Source organism: Triturus cristatus, chromosome 2_1 (assembly GCF_964204655.1).
Source record: "Triturus cristatus chromosome 2_1, aTriCri1.1, whole genome shotgun sequence".
In the NCBI taxonomy this organism is placed as follows: domain Eukaryota; kingdom Metazoa; phylum Chordata; class Amphibia; order Caudata; family Salamandridae; genus Triturus; species Triturus cristatus.
Window position 1 is genome coordinate 1,180,955,699 of NC_140581.1, and position 9,203 is coordinate 1,180,964,901.

Sequence of the window (9,203 nt, forward strand, 5' to 3'; positions counted from 1 at the left end):
ATTGTATCCATATAACACCTACAAGTAATGTTACACCTGCAACAAGTCAGAATTATTAGCTTTGTCGATGGTTGTTAGTTTCATAAAATAAAAAAAGTAGCAATTATGGCTTTCATTGATATTGAAAATGCATCAGTTCTAAAATGGCGAGACTGTCACCCTAATAGCCTTTGACCCCAGTGGAATGAAATAAACGTAACCTTTGGCACGTGCAACCATGCACACAGTGCACCATAAAGCCCCCGTCTCACCTTTTATTTTTCACGCTAACCAATATAAAAAATGATTACACAAGAGACTGGACAAACAAAGCTTTACTAACACAAAGCATCGGACAAAATTCCACAACTGTATGGAAAGAATAGTGCGATCCTAAAGAATTACAGTGCACCACAAATGGTAGAAGGGTGCAAATGCTGGAAACAGAACTGGTCAATACATGGACTAATGTTCCCGGGCGCTAGACGATTTCCAGAACAACCTAAATACACCGTAAAAACCTCATCACTGCTTGACCTGGCTCCATTCTGTACTTGTAAACATTCAAACCTGGATGGCTCAGAATAAAATATTCTAGTGGGGTGGCATACTCAAAACTTCACTATGTGCTATAAGTCCTCGGCATTCAGTGAAATGTTAAGAGAGCAGAGATAATCAATAACTCTCCTTGGATTCACAAATTATGTCGAAATCAATCTTCATTCAATAGTATAATGCTTTATTCGATAGACTCAATATATTTAAAAAAACGAAAAAAAAACCAGGAATCAGCCTTGCTAACATGTTTTGTTCCTTACAGAAACTTGATCATGGTAAAATCTATCGTCGAAGGGCCAAAAACACATATCACATGGCAGTTCCTAGACATTTGAACTATTAAAAAATCATCATCATTCCATCATCATGCATAAACTGCAGAGGATTAAACCCGAGATGGCAATAATGTTTGCAAGTGTATTCAGCAATGTGTGCATTTAGATAATTAAGGGGACACTCTATTGGGCATCACCCAATCCAAACTCCTCCCACTCAAGACTGTTCTACACTCCACTTATCCCATTTTCAATTACATTCAGTAATGTCACTGCAAGCCTCATCTAGTTACATTGTCTTATTTCTAGAATAAAATTGAAACTGAGAGCTCCTGCCTACAACACAATACAAACTAACTCTTCGATTTACCTCTCTAATCTTCTCAAACTAGCTGGCAGCCTGTGAGGCCTCCGGAGTGAAAACAACTTCCCCCCAGGCAGTCTTCTGTCTGCCAGAATGCCCTGCCCTGGACAGAGGTTGTAGGAGGCCGGCCACCACATGCTTTTCAGCCCAGACTGCCCCATTGTAATTCTGTATGTGGCAATAAGCCGCTTACAGAATGACAATGGGCAGGGTGGGGCTGCTCTTGTGCTCGAGGAGTGTGCGGCGGCCCCAGCAGGGGGCTGAGGCTTCATGCATGGAACAGAGCTGTTCCCTGCAGTGCCCAAAACTACGAGAAAAAGGCGTCCATAAAAAGGATCCTCACAGACAACGGACGTGAGGTCCAAATTACGGACGGTCCGTGAAATTTAAGGACGGTTGGTCACCCTAGCTGGGCCTTTTCCCTCCCCCCGCCAGTGCTGAGCCCTTTTTTTGGCTATTTGGAGTAGTTTGCAATTAGGCCTCTGTAACTTTTTGACCACATAAGGTATCCACGTCAAATTTGCGTCCTTTTCTTCCAACATCATGGGGATTCTAAAGGTACCCAGGGTTTATGGATTCCCCTGGAGGGGACCCAGAAATTTGCCAAAATACAGGTAATATGCAATAGGTCTTGCAATAGTGAGATTTTGAGCTATAGGCATTGTAAATGGCAATCCTTGTCAAAAAGAGGGGCAGTGGGGCTTTTTAAAGAGGTCCAGCATAGGTGCCCTGTCATGTCCTTTAAACAGAAATGGATGCTGTTCCCCTACTGGTGGTGCCTAGTTAACTTAGGTACGTGGACCAACCGCCAACAGGTAGGTGGAGGTGGAGGGGTAATACTGGGACAAAAAGGGATATGGGGATCCCGCTCTTGCAGAACTAGGGTCCTCAGACACACAGCAAGCTAGGTGTCATGCTTCATCATCTGGACCTGCTCCTCGTTGGGTCGGTGCTGCAATACCCAACGGGCACCCGCAAAGGGGCTCTTTGTCGGAGATCTTTTGTTCCTTTGCCATATGATGAAGTGGGGAGGTGTGGTATGTGAAGGTGTAGATATAGTGAAGTGCAGTGAGTGTGTTAAAAAAGGTTAGATATTCCAAATAATATTTTTATTCCGATTGGTAATCCACCTCATTAAAAACGTTGTAGAGTGTCAATTCCCCTGTGGAGGGGTTTCAGTTGAAACTATGCTCATCTCTTAGGGTCAACATGTTTCTTGCCTGCTGGTTGCTAAATACCGTTGCAATTCTTCAGGACCTATTATGTGAAAGTTGAATTTATCTACACTAAATGGTGCAGCTAATCTACGATATCGTGAACATCCCTATAATTACATGCTGATCACATGCAACCTCCTCATTCACTTATGGTAATTAAAAACAAATTAAAATCCCAATGGCGTACCATACGCCATCGTAGTACACCAAGTGTTTGTAAAACCTGGGTGCGATGGTCAACCCCAACAGCATTAAAAAGGCATATAGTTGGAGGCTGTCCAACCATACATCAGAAGACATGTCTATCGTTAGTAACTGGTTAATGACGTGAGGCACAGAATTCAAACATAGATCAGTGTGTGAACGTACGCTCTGTCCTGGGCAGAGCCAGCTAGTACAGTGTGTGGTAATCGCGGCGTGAGTGAGATGCGCTGCTGAGACTCACCTCCCAATTATGGGATTTACGCCTCAGCTGGTACAGTGAGTCAAATGGACTCCTCCAAATTTGGTGTCCTCCAAGATAAAAATCGATAGCGGGCAGGGGGCAGGTTAGTGGTGCAAACCACCTGGTAGAAGTGTGTAACCACTCCTTGCTGAAGGCGGACACCCGCTACGTGGTGTACCCCTCCTCTCTCCCACCACAAACCACCAGCAACCGGAGGTCATGGTTGGGCACTGCTCGTGTGTGCGAACACACCGCCCAGTAACCGGCCAACCCCCAAGTGTACCGATAGTCAGTCGGCGGGAGGGAGCGGTGCGCACCCAATGGCTGCGGCGTCGGTGCCTATACCAAGTAACAGACAAAAGACTAAAGGTAGCGTCTGCGTGATGCTGGGTGCCCGGCCGCTACCCCTGCACCCAGAGAGTACTCACGTGTCCAGTGGGGGGACCGCAGTGGATCACCTACCCTCTTCGCCCATACCAGGATAAATGCTCCTGTCTCCTGGTGGAGTACAAGTACTATATCCGGGTTGCGTGCACGTCGGGGAGGCGGGCGGCGGCCAGCCTGCGTTGTGGACTGCTACTCGTGCTCAGTGAGGCACGTACGTGGCTCGCTCCAGTGGCCATCTTGGGGTGTGCAAAGGAGCGTACACAGTGGTAAGTGCGGTTGAGGTGTGGATCAACAGTTGTGTGTGTGGGACATATTGCCCATGGGGACCATACTAGGTGAATATGTTACGCATTATGTGATCTGTCGTTCGATCGCTAAGAAGATCTACCGTGTGGGACTTACCCAATAACCCCGTGGCGACAGAGTGTTGATCGCTTGCCATGTCTAAGTGAATGGCAAAGACGGTTTTGTCAGTATACAAATAATGGTTGTCGGGAGCAAAACAGTCCACAGGTAGTGTGGAGAATTCCTAGTGGGGGATCAGGGCAATAGCAGATAGTGTACATGCCTGTAAATATCCGTCACCCACACACGGGGGAACAACCACGTGGGTGAAATAATGGTATTGGACCCCACCAGTTGTGTGCATTAATCAGCAATACTAGGAGCATCGCAGTGCTCGCTGACCTGGGGGTGCTGTCATGTCGAGTGTTCATAGGCGCTGCAAGTGTACAGGGGTCATGCATGTCGTTGAGCTACTGGTAAAGCAAAGGTTTGGAAATACATATGTTAAGCCCGTGCTCAGCTGTTGTTCAGGGTCGCCCACAGAATGTCATCGTTTAGGCCGTGGATGGATGAGGATAAACGGTGTATCCATCGTTGTTCTATCCTAAAAAGTGCCTGTAGGGTGATCTTGGGGTGGCATTCTAATGCCAACCATTGTAGTGAATCGGGGTTGTGTCCCTGCTATCGGTAGTGTGTATACATTCTGGTTGTGACCCTTTGGCATCTAATATTGCTTTTGTGCTCTGTAATGCGGATCCTCACTAGTCTCATTGTCATACCCACATACATTTTGCCACAAGGGCAGGTAACCAAGTAGATGCATTTAGGAGTGTTACAATTTGTGTGTTTCTTCATGGTCCATGTGAAGGTATCTGATAGGACTATTGTTTTCACCACTCTGGTCTGGTCACAGACTATACAGCCACTACAGGGGTAGTGTCCGGTGACGGGGGGGAGGCCCCAGAGTGTTCTCTGTCCCTCATTCTGTTTAGTTCGGGGTCTAGTGTGCACAATCACATCTTTCGGATTCTGCGTTCTCTTGAAGGCGAATCTAGGCAGGGGGAACTCTATTTCACCCGTGTTCAGGATGCCCCAGTGTTTCCTGATAATTCCCTTAATGTGTGTGGAGTTAGATGTGTAGGATGTGACACAAGTCAGTGACTCCGTGGGCTCTTTATGTGTATTTTGCTGGAGTGCTTCCCTGGGTTGTTCAGTGCTCTCTTGGCCGAGTCCCTAACCAGTTTGGCGGGATAGCCTCTGTGTTTAAGATTGTCTTCAAGAACCTTGGCCTCTGCTCTGTAATCGCTCGTGGAGCTATAATTTCGTCTGAGACGCAAGAACTGCCCAAATGGGAGATTGTCCTTCAGGGCCCTCGGTGGTGCCTCTGATACAGTAGTAAGCTGTTCCTGTCGTTGGCCTTTCTGTACAGGTTGGTGCTAAGGGCTGTTTGCGTCAGTTGTACATTGAGGTTTAGGAAGGGTATATTGGTCTCTGAAATGGTGTGTGTGAATCTTAAGTATTGGTTTTGTGCATTCACCCACTCACAAAATGCCTCGCAGGTGGCGCGGTCACCCCTCCAGAAGATCAGGATGTCATCAATAAACCTCTTCCATAGCGTGAGGTTATTGATGTATGGGTTATTGGCGTTCCTGATGACATCCTCTTAAAAAGTGGCAATATAGAGGCATGCCACACTCGGGCGAAGGTACTCCCTATGGAAGTACCTTGTGACTGGTAGAACAACTGTTTTTGGTACTCAAAAAAGTTCTCTGTAAGAGCCAGTGTGGCACACCCCATGATGAAGGAGATAGGTGTGGGGGAGCTCCATTCCTCCTTTCTTTTTTTTTTCTTTTTTTTTTTAAAAACCTTTATTCTTATAAGTCAGAAACACAGCTATTCAGCCGACATCCCGGAGGTTCGGCAGCTTATAGAGCAACACATAAAGTCGTCCATAGCTCTAAGACAGGATGAAGACAAAGGTTCCGTTTTTAAAAACTACCTACAATGAACACAACAAGCAAGCATTCCTCCTTTTTTAGCCATGTCTCCACTGCAAGTGTCTCTTGTTGGGGGATAATGGTATACAACGCTTCTACGTCTAAGGTGACTAGAAGGTTGATGTCAGTAATATCGTCTACTTCCTCTATAATGCGTAGTATGTCTTTGGTATCTCGCACATACAATGGAGTCTTTGTAACGACTGGCTACAAGAAATGGTCGCAGAACCGGGACAGTGGTTCCAAGAGTGACCCTATTCCTGACACAATGGTTCTCCCAGGTACTGGGGTAGTACCCTTGTGGATCTTAGGGAGTGTGTAGAAATAGGGTACCCTAGGGTCCCTAGTGACCAGAAAATCGGCTTCTTTCTTGGATATTCACCCATTGGCCTCTGCCTGGACCACCATACTGTTAATCTCAGTCCTGAGTCTAGTGGTGGGGTCTATCGAGATGGGGGTGTAATATCTGGTGTTGTTAAGTTGGCTTCTACACTCATGGTCATAGTCGTCTGTAGATTGGATCACGGTGGCACCCCCTTTGTCTGCCTGCTTAATGGTGATACTGGTATCCTCTGCAAGGGATCTAGCTACTGTTTCTTCAGCATTGGACAGGTTATTAAAGGGTCTCGCCGTAGGGCTCCCACCCGGGTCCTTCAAAACTGCTTTCTCGAATGTCAACACCTCCGGGGGCACCATCCCATTGTTGGGAGTGAAAGAGGAGGGATTCCTCAGCCCTGAGTCTTCATTTTCAGTTGATGGAGTGTCATGAAAAAATGTCTTAAGTCGGATCTTCCTAAAGAATTCCTGAATTTCACAGTTGTTATGGAACCTGTTGGTTCTCAGAGTGGGTACATATCCAAGTCCCTTTTCCAGTACCCCTAACTCAGTATTGTTCAGGGTCCTGTGGGATAAGTTGACAACCAGTGCTTTTAGTTCCTTTTGCCCCTGGCCCGACTCCTGGTCTCCATTGGTAGTGTTGCCTGATCCTGCCACTGTACCCCTTTGGGTGTCCCTCTGTTGCTCCCTCTTCTTCTGCCCCAGCCTCTGCCTTTTTTTCGAAAGGGTAATATTGTGGTCGGCCTGACGGATTCATAGGAAATTGCCAAAAAGGGGCATGTGGGGGTGGTGGCGGCCCCTGGTACCGGGGCGTATTGTTGTAGTTAGTTTGGGGGTGATACTAGTTCCTTTTCTGGGTGTAGCTCGCCCTACTGTCAGTGCTGGAGTCACTATTAGAGGATCCCCTCCTGCTACTGTCAGTCCCTTCATCTGATGATTATCCATTCCTAGATGATGTATAGTCGTCTTTGAGGTAGGGGTACACTGTCTCCTTGTTGAATTTTTTAATATCTTTTTGAAGCTTGGTTATCTTACGCTTTAGTAGATATTCCTTGTTTTTAGCGATTTCACTGTTAATTTCTGCCAGTTTGGACCTGTAGGGAGTGGATTGTGTTTCGCTGATTTAAGTGCAGCCTCTGCTGCCTAGATCCTGACTAGTAAAGCGTCTGCCAACCTTTGGGCGGTGTTAATGATTGAGACTAGGAGATCTCTCGTGCATTTCCAGGAAACCATACATCAGTCTTTCTTGAAAGCAGGATCTTCCAAGAAGATCCTGGGTATGATATTGACAATCAAGCCGTTGGGGGCTATGTTGGCCCGCAGATATTCCGTCATCATAGCCCCGTGGAGGGTGATCTTAAGCCAATCCTTCTTAAGGGCAGATAGTGCAGCCCAATCCTCACACTGTGACCCTGAGGCCACATTGGTAGCAGTCCATAACAAGGACGGTGTCTTCTGTAAGATGTCGGCCACTGCTTCTTCATTGAAGCTGAGGCCCTGGTTGTCTTCCATGTTGGATGGGTCCAGGGATAGACCCAACGTAAGGAAGTTGCCGGAAGGGGGGGGGGGAGGATAAGGGGGAAGAACAGGAAATGGACCAGTAAGTGCAGTTTGGAGGAGTCCATTTGACTCACCGTACCAGCTGAGGCGTGAATCCCATAATTGGGAGGTGAGTCTCAGCGCGACCTCCGCTTGCTGGTGGTTTGTGGTGGGAGAGAGGAGGGGTACACCACGTAGCGTGTGTCCGCCTTCAGCAAGGAGTGAATACACACTTCTACCAGGTGGTTTGCACCACTAACCTGCCCCCTGCCCGCTATCGATTTTTATCTTGGAGGACACCAAATTTGGAGGAGTCCATTTGACTCACTGTACCAGCTGAGGCGTGAATCCCATAATTGGGAGGTGAGTCTCAGCAGGGCATCTCACTCACGCCGCGATTACCACACACTGTACTAGCTGGCTCTGCCCAGGACAGAGCATATGCACCACGTACGTGCCTCACTGAGCATGAGTAGCAGTCCACAACGCAGGCTGGCCGCCGCCCGCCTCCCCGACGTGCACGCAACCCGGATATAGTACTTGTACTCCACCAGGAGACAGGAGCATTTATCCTGGTATGGGCGAAGAGGGTAGGTGATCCACTGCGGTCCCCCCACTGGACACGTGAGTACTCTCTGGGTGCAGGGGTAGCGGCCGGGCACCCAGCATCACGCAGACGCTACCTTTAGTCTTTTGTCTGTTACTTGGTATAGGCACCGACGCCGCAGCCATTGGGTGCGCACCGCTCCCTCCCGCCGACTGACTATCGGTACACTTGGGGGTTGGCCGGTTACTGGGCGGTGTGTTCGCACACACGAGCAGTGCCCGACCATGACCTCCGGTTGCTGGTGGTTTGTGGTGGGAGAGAGGAGGGGTACACCTCGTAGCGGGTGTCCGCCTTCAGCAAGGAGTGGTTACACACTTCTACCAGGTGGTTTGCACCACTAACCTGCCCCCTGCCCGCTATCGATTTTTATCTTGGAGGACACCAAATTTGGAGGAGTCCATTTGACTCACTGTACCAGCTGAGGCGTGAATCCCATAATTGGAAGGTGAGTCTCAGCACGGCATCTCACTCACCCCGCGATTACCACACACTGTACTAGCTGGCTCTGCCCAGGACAGAGCATATGCGCGCTGGTCTATGCTTGAATTCTGTGCCTCATGTCATTAACCAGTTACTAACGATAGACATGTCTTCTGATGTATGGTTGGACAGCCTCCAACTATATGTCTTTTTAATGCTGTTGGGGTTGACCATCACACCCAGGTTTTACAAACACTTGGTGTACTACGATGGCGTATGGTACGCCATGGGATTTTAATTAGTTTTTAATTACCATAAGTGAATGAGGAGGTTGCATGTGATCAGCATGTAATTATAGGGATGTTCACGATATCGTAGAGGAGAACTTATGTGAACTGATATACTCTTTTGCATATTGTCTCCCCAGGTTTTCAAAGAGCACTACTGGAGCGTCCTGATGTAGTGTTTTCCTATGGAAGTTAGCGATTAGCTGCACCATTTAGTGTAGATAAATTCAACTTTCACATAATAGGTCCTGAAGAATTGCCACGGTATTTAGCAACTAGCAGGCAAGAAACATGTTGACCCTAAGAGATGAGCATAGTTTCAACTGAACCCCCTCCACAGGGGAATTGCCACTCTACACATTTTTAACGAGGTGGATTACCAACCGGAATAAAAATATTATTTGGAATATCTAACCTTTTTTAACGCACTCACTGCACTTCACTATATCTACACCTTCACGGTCCATACACCCCCACTTCATCATATGGCAAAGGAACACAAGGTCT